This window comes from Marmota monax, unplaced genomic scaffold (assembly GCF_021218885.2).
Source record: "Marmota monax isolate L192 unplaced genomic scaffold, Marmota_monax_Labrador192_F-V1.1 WCK01_AAM20220418_F8-fsc00565, whole genome shotgun sequence".
Taxonomy (NCBI): Eukaryota; Metazoa; Chordata; class Mammalia; order Rodentia; family Sciuridae; genus Marmota; species Marmota monax.
Genome location: NW_026692096.1, coordinates 166,821 through 179,810, shown reverse-complemented (window position 1 = coordinate 179,810; position 12,990 = coordinate 166,821). Strand labels below are relative to the sequence as shown.

Here is a 12,990-nt window from a genome sequence, read left to right as displayed (position 1 = left end):
TGGAGAGGATGGGAGGAGGGTGAGATGACAGTGCTGAGGGAGCTGTGGAGAAGGGGAACCTGGGGTTGGAGAGTGTGGGGATGTTCGAGTCCAGACCATCATTTCCACATTTCCTGTACCACCTGCCAAGACTTCCTTCCAGACCTGAACCTCTGGACCCTGAACCACAGAGGGTTGCAGCTCCACCTGTGCTCCACAGGAGGCAGTAGATTGCCAACAGCTAGTCAGAGCCACCCTTGGAGAGATCAGTGGTCTTCAAAAACCTACCCTCTGGCCCCATGGAGGGTGCTGTGTGCTTGGTTTTCTGGGTCCAAGTTGTGTGAATTGGAGAAAGAATCTCAGCTGCAGCTGCCATTCCTTCGGGCAGGAACCAGTGGCCTCAGGACTGGTGAATTCATTTCCAGGTGGGGTTGTTGATACCAATGAAAGGGACTTAGTTCCAATTCTGAGGGTTGTAGCAGGTCCATGCCAATCTATCTTGGGTTGAGGCCTGTGGTTCTCCCAGATTGGAACCAGGGGATTATACTGTTTGCCCACAGTGTCAACAGTCCACTCACTGGGGGTCACCCAGTCCCTTCCCACCCTTGCTCTTTGGGGCTCCCTGGTGCCATCTGTCACTGCTGTTCAGAGCCAGCCCCATCTACCTTCAGAGTCTCTGGCTGGGCTCTCATGCACTCTCTGGACATGATCCCCACTCTGCCTCCAGCTACCCAAGGAAATCAGTGAGTCTTTACTGGTAGGGCTTCATTTCCTTCCTTCCTCTGGGCTCCTGGACCCCTCCCTCCATCAATGTTGACAGCCTCCAGGGGTCAGCAGATGGTTTCATTTCACTCTGCAATCAGGCCACCGGTGTGCCTCCAACAGGAAGGAGGATGTGCTTTTAGATGACACTTGGGGATTAGTGAAGGCCATCAGGGTCTCAGGCTGGGGGTTGAGCCTGTCTCAGGACAGCTCAGGGCTTCATCAATGGCCCCAAATTAAGGTAACATGTTCTGCTGCAGCCTGGCTTGAGGACAAAACAAGGCCCCTACAGCCATCATTTATGGCTTTCCATAGAAGTTTTCAGATGAAATTTGTGTTGCCTTTAGCTTGAATTATAGGGGAACAAGAGCTTAAAGCCAGCCTGTTATTGCAGGTGGAATGTAAGTTTTGGTGACAGTAAAGAGAGAAGGTGCAGTCTTCAACTTCTTATAAATCAATTTTCAAGAGGTATCAAACTCCTACATATAAGATAAAGAAGAAGCCAGTCCCTGAGGAAAACAGAGCATGGTGAGGTTTGCAGTTACTTTAATTTCTTTTCCACATTTGTAAGTAAATCAGAGTTTAAGTCTGGCCTTGGACTTTCCTTAAGTTATTGAGAAGATAAAATGGGAACCTCAAGTCCAGTTCTGGTGAGCTGAAGATGACATGGTTACACATAGATAGAAGAAACATGTGTGACCAGTTGCAAAAATCTTTCCCTTTTTGGTTTCATAGGTACCCTAATATGAGTACCTATGCATTTAAATACATACACATATACATTACTTAAAAATTTCCCCAAGTGAAATCATAAGTGATTGTCTTAGTCTGTTTTGTGTTACTATAGTAAGTACTTGGACTGGATGATTTATAAAGAATGGACATTATTCTGGCCCATTGTTCTGAGAGCATAGCATGGTTCTGACACCTGTTCACCTTCTGGTGCAGGCCTCCTGCTGCTGTAATTCATGGCAGACTGTGGAAGGGCAAGTGGGTGCACCCACAGAAGGAAAGAAAACTCAGCTCCTCCTTCTCTTAGGGAAGGTGGGAATCATTTGTGAGACTCCCCCACAACCTAAGAACCTCCCACGAGGATCCACTGCTCAATACTGCCTTATGGGAAAGGTAAGGTTCCACATGGGAACTTCTGAGGGACACACTCAAGCTGTCATGATGACCAGTTTTAACTTGGTTTTTATATTTCATGACACATTGTGGACATCCCTCACAAGTATTAGTGTTTTATATTTAAGTATATTCACATATATTCACAAATATATTCACATATATTCACATAACTACTTCTTGTGCTCATAGCTATCTGTAAACTCCTGTAACAATATCAGGCCTCTTCTTGGTCAGGCTTTAGTTTGGTTACAGTGATGTATAGTGATAATAGTGGGTACATATTGATGGGACATTTAAGTAGGTCAGTACTCTTCTCAGCTCTTTATATTTATTAACTCACAGATCCTTACTGCATCCAGGGAGGTAAGAACTGCATTTATATCTTACTTTTTGTGAGGACATCTGAGGCACAGCTAGGTTAAGTCTTTTTGGCAGGCTGATCAGTCAGGATATGGCTGAGCTGGGGTCCGAGTCCCAGCATGGGCTCCGGCACACAGGTAGTTTGCTCACAGTTCTAGCCGAGGCAGCAAATGGCCTTGTAGAGAAATCTTTACACACCCCACCCCACCCTGATATTCAGAAGGAGAGATTTCTAGTAGTGGAAGTGTCAAGCCAAAGATTTGCTCTCCTTTTAATGATTCTGGATGTATCTCAGCATTTTAGTTGTGTCACCTATGGAAAGGAGAGGAGCACGAGCTGCCAATCCTAAAGCTGGGTGGGCCCCATGTGGATGGTGGGCATGGTGGGTTCTGTCTGGTCTGCAGGGTAATGAGCCATGAAGATGATTCCATGCTTGGATGTGGGTCTCTCTCTGTGAGGTTGAGATCTGGAGGAGTAATGTTTGCCCTTTGAGGAGGCAGCTGTGTGCGTCAGGGTCATGGGATCAGTGGCCATCTGGGCTCCTTCCCACTTCACATGGTTTTGGGGATGGTCCTGAAGAACACATTTTTGTGGAATTATAAGTCTTTCTCTGTGGCCAGAAGGATGCTCACTGGATGGCAGACAGGGACTCCATTGGGTTGTCTTCTCACAGAGCATAGCAGGGTCTCACTCTTGGTTTGCTGTCCTCCTCACAGAGGTTGAGGGTCCAGTCACCATGAATGGCCTGCAGAGGTTCTCCTCACTGCCCGCCTTCCTCCCCTCCACCTTGCACATCACCAATGCTGAGGTGTTCTCCTTCCTTGAGGAGGCCAATCAGGACCTCAGGTGCAACTCCAGCCTACAGCTGGGGGGAGTCCTCCTTGATCCACAGAGCCTGGAGCCCCCTTCAGTCAGCACCAGCTATGGCCTGTTCTCCATGGAGCTCCTTCTGATGCCCACACCCTTCAGTAACTTGGAGAAGTTTCCCTTATACTGGGAGCTGAAGTCCCACATCCTCCACAGCTCCATCCTCTCCAACAGACCCAAAGTGCAGTTCTATGCTACTTGCATGGTCTGGGATGACAGTGACCCTGGTGAGGATCTTCCCTGCATCAAGATGTTTGCCTTTCCTGAGGCCAGGGATGCAGTGGCCAGCTGCTGACTGCAGGGTGGGGGGCCCCAGATTGTGCATGGCCGAGCTGGAGCTGCTGCATGAGTGGTTCAGCTCCAACCTCTACCTGGAGCCCAAGGAGGAGATCCTGGCCCCACTGGGGGAATGGCTGTGGAGCTCTTCTTCAGCTTCTACCTGGCCAATGAGGCAGTCCAGCATCCCCTAGATGAGGAGGGCAAGTGGGAGGACAAGATCCACTTGGGCCAGGACAGCCCCACACAGGTGCCTTCTGCCCAGGAGTGCATCTGCAGCATGGTAGTCTACCTGACCCAGGACAACCTGTAGAGGTCCCTTTTGAGCCTGGATGAGAACATCACCCTTTCTGTCCTGCTGAACCTCATCTGTGAAGGGGATACAGCCACCCTTCAGGTCTCTGACCAGCGGCAACATGGCAGACCAGTTCACGATTTTGACAAATCCTTTTAGAATTTTTTAAAAAAATTTCAGCCACATGGAATCATGATGGGTCATTTACCTGTCCCCACCCCACACATTTTTTATAAAAGTTTGAGTTAGAATTCATGTAACATAAAATTAACAATTTCAAAGCCATTGATTCAATTTAGCATATCACCCCCAAAAGAAATTTGGTACCCACTAGCTAAGCAGTACCTCCCCATTCCCCTGCTGTTCCTAGACCCTGGAGACAACTGATCTGCATTTCTGTCTCTATGGCTCACCTTCTGTATGAATTATACCACTCAATGTGGTCACTTTCCCACACTTCATAGAATAGTGTTTTGATGGGCAAAGCACACATCTTTCTTCAGCCATTTGTACAGCTCAGTAATACTCCAATGTCATGAATACACCATGCTTTAGTTTTTCCTCAAAAGTTGATGGACATTTGAGTTCTTGCCACCTGTGCACATTATAAACAGCACTTGACAGGTGGTGATGCACAGTTTTAATCCAGGGGGCTTGGGAGGCTGGGGAGAAGGATTGCAAGTTCAAAGCCAGCCTTAGCAACTTAGCAAGTCCATAAGAAATTTAGCAACCCCTGTCTCTAAACAAAATTTAAGAAGGGCTGGGGATGTGGCTCAGTGACTAAGTGCCCCTAGGTTCAATCACTGGTACCAAAACAAAAAAATCAAAAAACTCAAACAAACAAGCAAACAGTGCTATTGTGCACATGTTTGTATGTGTATTTTACTGAGTTTCTGTTTTAAATTCTTTGGAGTCTAATCCTAGGAGTGGGATTTCTGCATCCTGTAGTCTTTTTATAAGAAATTCATTGTTATACATATTAGGGGATCTCTAGCATCTACAAGTACAGAAACCAATTTGGTCAACTTCATTCCCCAGTGCCTGCCCTTACACTCCCTCCTCCCTGCTGCCACTCCCTCCTGTTCTGGTTTCTCATCTATTTTCATGAGACCCTCCCAAGATTGTTTTTCCTTTTTGCTTTCTAGTTTCCTCACGAGGAAAAGCATATATTGGTCCTATAGTAGTTCTAGGTTAAGGTTTTGAGAAATTGGCAAACCATTTCCAGAGCAGCTATGCCTTTTACATCCCCACCAACAACATGTGAGGATTTGATCTCTCCAGGAACTCACCACCTCCTTTATGTCATATTTTAACCAGTGAGTGAGTGTGGAGTGGTGTCTCACTGTGGTCTTGATTTGCATTTCCCAGTGACTGATGATGCTGAGCATCTTCTCATGCACCTGTTGGCCATCTGTATGTCTTCTTTGGAGAATTGTGTAGTCAAGACCTTTGCCTATTTTTTAATTGCAAGATTTGTCTTTTTGTTATTGATTTGAAAGAACTCTTTGCATATTCTGGATATTAGACCTTATCAGACAGATGATCTGTAGATCATTTCTCCCTGTCTACTATATCTTCATTTTTGCTCATCTTGTTTTAACCAGCAGCACCTTGGTCCGTGTGTGGTCTGATTATTAATCTTGAGGGGTCTTGGCTCCCCAGGTCTCAACAGTGCTGGGCATGGCCTCCCTATGCCTGTGTTTACTCTCTGACTACTGCACATGGGCCTCGTCTGCCTTTGGCATTTCTTTTGTGTGTTCATGGGAAAGACTGGGAGAGCCTTGCTGAGCATTCCCCGTCACTGTGTGCTCAGTGCAGTGGCCTTCTGGGTCCCTGATGTGGCAGCGCCTGGCCTTGCTCATCCCATGGTGACTCTTCCCCACTTGCAGGTGAAGGGCAGAGTCCATCTACTTCCCCACATACCCATCACACCCAATGAATCCCAGTGGCAGGAAGTGACCTGTCCAAAATCAGTCTAAACTGAAAATTAGTAAAAATGGACAATGCTTTGGGCTCTGATTTTCAGGCACTTGTAAAAATAACAGAACATTTTGTTTTCAGAGGAAAGCCACTCATGGTGTTCTTCCTGTCTCCTGGAGGGAGGACAGCATGCCCACACTGCCCACTATGTGGTCGTGTTGCCCTGCGGAGTCAACCTGAGATGTTTTCTTATATATGTTGTTTCCTACCTCACAGAATTAAGGTGGCAGCAGGTGTGAAGATCACAGCCTTGAGAACCAGCAATGGAGACCATTGGGCAGTGGGCCACAGCTGCACCCAGATGATGACCACCCTGGCCTGCGTGGGCCACCAGGTATGCAGGGCAGGTGAATGCTGAGAGGCCCAAGGCCCAAGGCAGTTGAGGGACTGGGGGCTGTGTGGGAACCCAGGGCTGGATGTGGCATCTAGACCAATGCAGCTTCACTGAGGAGACATGCTCTTCCCAGCCCAGTAGCCCGGCTTCTGAAGGGCTGTGGTGCAGTACACATGGGGCAGAGCTTTGTCCTTCTGCTCTTCATGCACAAAGGCCTAATGAGGTCAACATTGTCCAGAGCCACTGAGTTTCACATTTATCATGGTGCAGGGTTTAATATCTAGTTTCAGATCATCTTTATTATTGATGTTGTTATTGTTTTTAACTAAGGGTTGATGACTGTAGTGGGAAAAGCAGAACTGACATAAGAGGCAAGAGGAAAGTGGACATTTTATGGCAGACTGAGGGAAGCTCCGGCTTTGGATCATTGTTCCTTACCACCTAAATAGTCACTGTTATGATGGCACACCAGGGGACTGGTGCATGTCTTTGGTCTTAAGCTAGGTCCCTGGTGCTGCTGGCTGGCAGCCTCTCTTCTCCAGCTGGGGCTTGAGCCTCAAGTATGTGGGCTGTGCTCAGCTGTGCGCAGAGAGAGGTCCTCTCTGATTATGTTGCATCGGGACACCTGGGACACCTGGTGGGTGGCAGGATCCCTTGCCTGAAGACTCAGCCCCTGCCCCCTCCCATGTGTGGAGAAAGCATCTTCAGTGGTTATTCAGGTTAATGACCATGACAGATGTGCAGCCACCATTGCGGCTGAGGCCTCACCCTGGGTAAGGCACCAGTTCCTCATCTGGGCACACAAGCCCCTCGGGCAACTGCTCTTTCACCCTGCATTGTCATAGTCTTTTCTCTTTCCTTTCTTCTGTTAGAGTCTTTGAGGACCACAGGCACAGGAGTTTGGTGGGTGTGTGGGTGGTGGGGACAGCCTGTCCCAGGAGTGGCATGGTGTGGCTACCTCTTCCTGGTGACCCTGGCAGCATCTGCTGGAGTTTCCCTCTGCCTGCTCTTTCAGGGGCAAGAAGGGTTCAGATGAGTGCTGGTCAGAAGCCTGTTAGGAACCACTGTCTGGGTGATCTGGACACCTCTCCCTTCAAACTCATTCCAGCATCCTCAGGGGACCACAATGTCTCTGGAAATCTATGTCTATCTGCTGGGGACACCAAATCCAGAGCATCCCCAAATTCTGAACATACCCAAATACTGAGCACCCCAAGTCTTTAGCACACCAAGTTCCTGAGTTGTTAATATTAGCTCAGGGGATTCAGCTGCAAGTTATAGATCATCTGCCCACAGATAGCTGCTACAAAAGAATTTGGTCATCTCACATCACAAGCAATTCATAGCTGGTTTGTCCTGTTATCCATGACAAAGTGGTACCATGTGTCTTCTCTGTGTTTCTGTCCCTCTACTCCATTCCAGCCAGTGAACTGACCACCATCCTCTACCTTATCTCTTCATGGTCACAAGATGACTGCAGCTCTTCCAGGCATTGAAAACTCACCCAGAAATATTAAGGGGTTTAAAGGACCGGGACTTGTCCTAAGTGTCTTCTTCTACAATCAGTCTCCAGGGAAGTCTTCCCTTCAGAGCTCATCAGTAAGCTGTGGGATCTCTGCCTTTGCCCAAGAAGCAGTTGCTTTTGGGAAGTACCTGTTGGGTAGTATTTTGGGACTTGTAGTGGGAGATGGTCTCTGCCATCAGGGAATGAAAAGAGGAGAGTGGCAGATAGTACTCTTCAGAGTTGGTGTCTGTCAAGGGCTGTGGCTTTATTCTGTTTTGCACAGTGTGTGATGAAACTTTTCATTACTGTGACCAAGATACCTGACCCCTACAGCTCTGAGGAAAGAAGGTTTACTTTGTCTGACAATTTCAGAGGCTTCAGTTAATGGTTGGTCGAATAGATTGCTCTGTGCCTGAGGTGAGGCAGAACATCATGGCTGGAGGGTGTGGTGAGGAAAGCTGCTCAGCCCCAGGCCTTGGGAGTGGAGAAGCCAGGAGCTGGGGATTAGATGAACCTTCTCAGGCCACATCCCAAGTGATAACCTTCCTCCAATGGGGTCCCACTTCTAATAATCCATTCCCATCTTCAATCCATCTTGTACATTATTCCACTGAGAAGGTCAGCACCTGGGGATGGAGTCATTTCCTATGAGCCCCACCTCTGGACATTGCTGCACTGGGGACTAAGCCTTTATGTGCATGAGACTTTAGGGGACTTTCCAGACCCAAACCATAACACACATCACTGCTGTGCATATTCCTGGTGGAAAAGTTCCTCTCAGGTGCTCAGTTTATCAGGTGGTTTTGTCCATTTGGTCCTGTAACAATGAAGGTCTTCAGGCAGGATGAGTTCATGGTGGACGGGCAACAGGAGTGTTGGATTGGGGCTCCAACCTTCTCCTCAGAGCCTGTGCCCATCTTCCCATGGTTGTATTCCTCTCAGGTGCTCTCCATCCTGGAGAAGGATGGTAGAGACACTGACTACATCTGCATCCATCTGCTGATGTGGTCACTATGATAGAAGCTTTTCTTCCCAGACAGGCCCAGCAGATGTCCTGGTCATTTCTGGCCCTGGGGATATAACTATGATCATGTGATCCCCTAAGCAACTGCCATAGCCAGCCCTGAAGTCAGGGGTTCCCATCAACCTCAGCTGAAGGTCTGGGATGGAAGGTGGGAGGGGATCTGGGGGCCATGGACTCTGATGGGGACTTGAGTGAGAGTGAGCCAGACAGTCACCACAGTGTCAGCGGTCCTGATACCCACAGAGCATGCTGTGGGTGTCATCTGTCCCTGTATCCTGGGACACTAGGTAGGTGATGGTGTCCAGATTCCATGCAGAGGGAATTTTGTTGAAATATTTGGTCAAACAGTAATGTTTCAAATGCAGAGAACCACACAAGTTCTTGGAGGTGGTTGTCACTGTTGTTTTCTGAGAGCAGAGTCTGCAGTTCTTAGAAGTGACTGAGAAAGAGCTGTGTGATTGACAGGTCCTGGCCCCATCCTCCTCCCCAGGGCTAAAGAAGGGCAGGGATTTTGGCTCTGGTGTGATAATTTATGCTTATCTAGTATCCCTCTAGAATCTATTCCAAAATGTAAATAAATAGCTGCTTCTTTTTATGCCTTCTGTTGCATTGTGATACCAAATGAGGTGTGAAATGCAGGTCTGTGGAGGGAGCTTTCTGCTAACAGGAATGTGTGACTATATCTCAGCACATCATCTGGCAGGAAGCTGTGATCCCTGGGTTGTGACAACCTTGAGTGGAACTGAGTTTTTAATAGGATATAATGTACAAACAGCCTGAAATCCTGTGATAAGAATTACACGTGTTGTGTGGGGAACCCCAGTGCACGCAGCTAGGAGGGCAGTGCAGGTCTTAATTTAAAATACTGTAATGAATACTCATCCTGAGGGAATGTGAGTAATAAAGATGAAACCAGAAGATAACGGGTTGTGTTGCCAAAAGAGAAAAGATTAGAAAAAGAAGCAAATTGGAAAGGTTCAGAAGAAATAAGCTGAAGCCAAGGGAACAAGATAGAGGACATGGCCCTCTGCATGGAAGCCACGTGCCTTTAGCCAGTGGGGGCAAATGTTTCCCTGCTTTGTCTGGCTGTTGGACCTAGACCTCAGGAGGTGAGCCTCCAGAACCCATTGTTCAAAGCCCTCCTCTTCTAAGCACTGCAGTTGGGGCAGAGGGAGGCTCTGTTGTCCACAGGGAAGAGAGGAAGCAAACCCCAGGTTTCTGCAGAGGACAGGCCCTCCCCATGCTGTTGCCCTGGTCCAACATGCACTGGGAAATGTAACCATGTTTGGAAATCTGGAATCCATCCCCAGCTCCCTTCTGGGATTTTTCTTTGCTGCTGTAGTCCAGACAACATGGTGACAGTTCACTGGCTTCCATTACTGGAGCAAACACTTGAGACATCAACTTGCAGGGAAAAGGGGTTTGTTGGGGTATAGTTTTAGAGGATTCACACTGTGATCAGGTTTGGGGGCTTGTGGTGAGTTAGCATCCTGTGGCAGGGAGCATGGGGTAGAGAAAATGTCCACTCACTCTTGCCCTGAACAAAGGAGAAAGAGGAGGGATCTGGCCCATGATCTGGAGCCTTCTGCAAAGTCCCCAAAGGTTCTCCACCCCATCAACACCAGACTAGGAACCCCATCAACACCTGACCTCTGGGGACCACCCAGATCCAAATGGAAGCAATCACTAATGAAACAGGGGAGGGCCACCCTGTCAATAAATTTGATGAAACCAGTTGCTTTTTGATGATATTTAACCATTTGCCTTGGAACCAAAACACAGTGCTGATAAAGACAGCCAGCACATGATGGGGCATGAATCAGGTGTGTCTCCCAGTGGGCTGACACTTCACACCTGAGGTGAGAAGAAGGAGGCAGCTGCCGGCCAGTCCTCAGCAGGCCACGCAGTACTTCTGCAACTAGCCAGTGCAGCTGCCCCTCCTCGCCGCCGTTTGGTGTTAGCTTCTCCTCTCCTTCTGTTAAAGGGTTCACTAAAAAATGAAAGAACACAGGGAAAGTTTAGTCTTTCTCTCAAGAACATCTTGTGGGATTCAGTCATCTATACCTTATTTTATGTAAAGATTTTGTTAAAATCACACACACACACTCACAAACACATATATAGACAGACTTATAAAATCAGGTATATATGTATATTTTATATATATTGACAACAGCAGTGGTCTGGCTGGGACCCAGCAAATCAGCTGGCAAGTGGTGTACCCAATCAAGGACTTCATGTGCGAGCTAGTCATTTCTGAGATCTTTATCAGCCAGACAACACTTGTAGGCATCGTCCCTCTAGCAATGGTGCACAATTATGGCTTTAGGAAAAGAGGTACAGAGAAGTTTTCTTTGAATACTTTGATTACTCCAATGTCATAAAGCAGAATGTCATCTCTTCTCTCCCATGCACTTGGTACATGTTGTTTAAACAAGAAAAATATTCTTAAATTGCATTTCCTTTACCTGCCTTCCATACTACCTTCTGGAACCTATGTAGGTCTACTGTGTAAATCCCTTTTCAGTTTTGGAGACTGTTGAATGGTTTCTTGGGGGGCCCTCATCCTTTATTTTCACATCTTTGCACATGTCAGGACCAAGTGCTGTGCTGAGGGACATTTTATTGAAATGTATGGTAGGGTGTGTGTTGGGACAGAGTTCTGTGTGCACAGTTTCCAGCCCTTCATCAATTGGCTTTGCTCTGAGAGTCCCCAGGTGGCCTGGGATTGGCAAGCTTTGAAGTGCAGGTGGACCAAAGAATCTTGTTGGCAACTGCCCAGATGAACTTAGGATCCCAGAGTCCACTAAACTGCCTGAGGTTTTGCTTCTTGGGTCAGAAGGCTGCTGGGTTTCTTTCCCTGTGTTTGGCTGAAACTCTGTCCACAACTAAGGCCCAGGGACCACACTTGAGGATGGAGTCATAGATGATATTCCAGTTCATAAAAAGAAGGTGCTGTGGGACTGTGGGAGGGCCATGCACTCCATGCTCTTCTGTCCTGGAAATGATCAGGGACATTCTGCACTGAGTTGAACTTCCTGCCGGGACCTCACACACTGGTGTTCTGGGGGAAATCTGTGGCTGCTTTGGATCATTTGTCACTCAAGTTGGATACCAGAGTTGAGCCAATTGCAGATGAAAACCCTATTTATTAATTAATCTACTGTTACTCCCCCCATCTTGAGATCCTAGCATGTGCCCTTTCCCTGAAACACATGTTCCCTGCCTCTCCCTGGGTTGGTTCCTTTCCTGATCTTGGCTGTTAGAGAGGCACCTTCCCTGACCACACTGGTTTAGGCAGCCCTCAGCCCCATCCCTGCTCTTCTATTTCTGTCCATGTCTTCCTATTTCATGATCCTCACAGATGTCACTGCTGACCATTGCTGGAGTCATCTACTGACTCTCTCCCTGGAAGATGAGATCCTGGTCAGTTTCATCCACCCCTGTCTCTGTGGCACCCGTAGCAGGGCCTGGCACAGTTGATGGTTGTTGAATGAATGAATGGACCCTGTGTTTGAATCCAAGTTCCAGGGCATTTAAGTTTTGAAACTTATGTGATCCTGTCATCATTGATCCACATTTTGGTGTGGTGGAGGCATGACTTTGTAAGAAAGCAGCTGCTAAGGAACAGAGGTGGCTGGTGTGTGTTTCAGGGAGAGATGAGGCATCCTTGCAGTCCCTCTCCCTGGGAGCTCTCCTGCAGATTCTCCAGCTCAACCTAGCTTAGGCCACAGTTGGGAAATATCTTCACTCAAGTCCTTGCTCTTTGTCCCATGCTTCTTCTCCAGCCCTCAATTCCTTATTGGTGCCAAAGCCTCCTGACACTTAGGAGGGTGGAATTCAGCAGAGAGCTTCATATTCTCTTCTTGGGAAGGCACCAGTTTCTAGAGTTGCTGGGAAGAAAGATGTGTTTACCTGTCAGGGCCTGGGACAAGAGCAGGAGTGGAGAACAGGGCTGGGCAAGTGCAGAGCACAGGCTGAATCCAGCCTTGTGCCTGGTTTGTACATAAAGTTGTATTGAACTTTGATCATTGCCATGATCATTGTCAGAGTCTATGGCTGCTTGGATGGTGATGCTGGTGCATCTGAGAATTTACAACAGAGAGTATCTTTGGCTGAACTTTAATTTTAGCACCTTGAAATAGTGTGTAAGGAGGCGGGTTAGGAGAGGTCTGTTGTCCTGTTGCTGATGGTGAACATTGTTCTTGACTCTCAGCATTTCTCATCAGGAAACGAGACTTTGCCGAAAGCACTCCAGCCCTCTTTGACGAGTGGTGACATTGTCTTTCATTGGGCAACATGACTCAGGTGTTGGGCTAATTGAGATGTCACTCACAAGGTCAGGTCCCAGTGTGGGGACAGAGCAGAATTGGGGGGAAGAGCTGCCAACAACTTCATGGCTGTGAATGAAGGGCTTGGTGACAGTATGTGGCCTGTGCTCAAGATGCAGGTCAGCTGGACATTCTTTTACAAGCATTGCC

The 12,990-nt window shown here is 47.8% G+C and overlaps 1 pseudogene; it reads left to right on the top strand.

Annotated features, from left to right (window-relative positions):
- The first annotated feature begins 2,965 nt into the window (after nucleotides 1-2,965).
- On the top strand, nucleotides 2,966-12,787 carry LOC124104064 (transmembrane protein 132B-like; annotated as a pseudogene).
- Nucleotides 12,788-12,990: the final 203 nt, after the last annotated feature.